Source organism: Cariama cristata, unplaced genomic scaffold, assembly GCF_000690535.1.
Source record: "Cariama cristata isolate BGI_N322 unplaced genomic scaffold, ASM69053v1 scaffold5607, whole genome shotgun sequence".
Lineage (NCBI taxonomy): Eukaryota > Metazoa > Chordata > Aves > Cariamiformes > Cariamidae > Cariama > Cariama cristata.
This window is the reverse complement of record NW_009628217.1, coordinates 3,741-6,155: the sequence shown is the minus strand read 5'-3', so window position 1 is coordinate 6,155 and position 2,415 is coordinate 3,741.

Here is a 2,415-nt window from a genome sequence, read left to right as displayed (position 1 = left end):
GAATGCCGATATAATTAGAATTTCGCTAACATTTTAACTTTCTGACATTCAGGCTATTTTCAGAGTGAATTTTAATTTTCAATTGGGCGTATGTGAAAGGATATTCCAGAGGAAGAAGTATAAAAGAAAAACATTAATCTTAGCAGTATTTAGCAAATTCTAACTCAGGAACAACTTCCATCATAACAATTTGTTTTACGCTATATTGTGAAGAGTGGCATTGCTATGTAAATTTGCTGACTCTTAGTATCTGTGGTTATTATCATTTCTGACAGAACCCCTATGCTGACATCTAATGAACATGCCTTAAACACTGGGATTAAGCAGGTGATAAATATGACCAGGATTTAGGGACTGATTTTATTCAAGATGGATTGGGATGACTAATTTTTACAAAACAAAAGAAAACAAAAAAAAAAAACCAACCCACCTAATATTGTAGGTAGCATTTGTCTCTAGTGCGGAGGGCGAGCTTCAGGCTTTTGGGAACCAAGGAGTACCTGAACTTTTTTCTTTGATAATTTGTTATACTGTATATAGATTGTAAATTACACCGTGGACCTTCTGAATTGTTGGGAACTTTATATAAGCATGGATAAATGGGGCACTGTTTATTTAACCTATTAAAGGGTTATTTCTTTGCTCTCATCATTTAGGGATGAGGAGATGAAGCCATTTCTTATCCTATAGATGTGAAGCACTTTCAGTTCTGAACTGTCCAAAATGTAGCATAACATTTCTCTGTACTTACTGATGTGTGCGTGTTTGTCTCACCGTGTCATGACATCTTAAAGATTGAACAACTGACTGCCTTTGTATAAACCTTCTTAATGCAAATCATTTAGGGAATTTAGAGTGTCTGTTTACGGTAGCGGTGGAGAACTCAAGTTTAGTATAGATGTCACAATAATATCCTGGTATCGACTACTAAAGTGTTTATGCTACATTCTTGTAATTAAACTATGATTTTTCCCCTATCCTATGAAGTGTTACATTTCATCTAATATGTGATCTATGAGATTAAGAAGGAAAATTGTTTTAATTTTTACTTTGCCTTTTGTATAAATAACCTCTGCTATCTTAAAGGGCTTTTTCATGGTCTTTTATAATAGCAAATTGGTGCCTGGAAAACAAAGCAAAGCAAGGGCTGTTTAGAGAGGCGAGGAGGATCTTAACTATCTTGCACTGAGGGATTTTCACTTTCTTTGGCAATCTGACCTGCTAGGGTAATGTAAGAGATGGAAGAGATCAAAGACAGAAGATGATGAAAGGGAAGAAAGCTAGAAACGCTAGAAAACCAGATGGCTGTGTAAATGAAGTAAAATACTTCTCTGCATGCACGATTTATCTGAATTTTGTGGTAGGTGTGTATCATAGGGCCGCTATTTGGTTGGTGCTAACTGAAATAGAGGAGGGGATGGTTTTTACAGTAGTTAACATCATTGGTATTGCTTTGTGCAGGATGGTGGGATGGGTGAAGGAAAGTGCAGCGAGTCATTTGTTTGAAAAGATGGTTTCAGTCTTCGGACCAGGCCTTTGAAGGGGTTAATAACTGAGCTTAGATGTGGGGAATAATGATACCTATTCCAGCTTAGTTTAGCGAGGAGGTCTACTTAAAAAAGGACAAAGGACTTGCAAGTGTAGCATTTTATTACTTTTGTCAAGAAGAAATCTCATATTTTCTAACTTTTCTCTTAGTTCATCACTGTAAGGATAGGTATTTCCCACAACTTCAAATTGTCATTTACTTGTCACCTTGAGTGTTTTGGGGATTTTCTTTTTGGGTGTGTTTTATTGTGGTGGATTGACCGTGGCTGGCTGCCAGATCCCCACCCAGCTGCTCTCTTACTCCTCTTCCTCAGCAGGAGGTGGGGGAGGGAATAGGATGGAAAAGCTTTTGGGTTGAGATAAGACACTAACTTCTTGCCATGTTAAAATAGAGTTGGATGGTGAGGAACAAAGAGAAAAACTGAGCCACCTTTCCCCTACCCTGCTTCTTCCCAGGCTGAACTTCACTCCTTTGTTCCTGACGCCTGCATCTTCCCCTCTTCCCTGACCAAGCCGCACAGGGGCTTGGGGAACGGGGGTTGTGGTCTATCCATAACAGTTCGTCTTCCCTGCTGCTCCTTCATGCTTTTCCCTGTTCTGATGTGGGTCCTCGCCATCGCCTGCAGTCTTTCGAGGATAAACCTGATCCGACGTGCGTTCCCCCTGGGCTATAGGTCCTGCCAGGAGCCTGCCTCAGGGTGGGGTCTGTGGGCTGCAGCTTCCTTCAGGGCACCTGCTCCAGCATGGAGTCCTCCCGGGGATGCAGGGTGGAGATCTGCTCCGGCTTGGACCTTCGTGGGCTGCGGGGTGGGGAGCTGCTCCAGCGTGGGCCTCCGTGGGCTGTGAGGTGGGGCTCTGCTCCAGTGT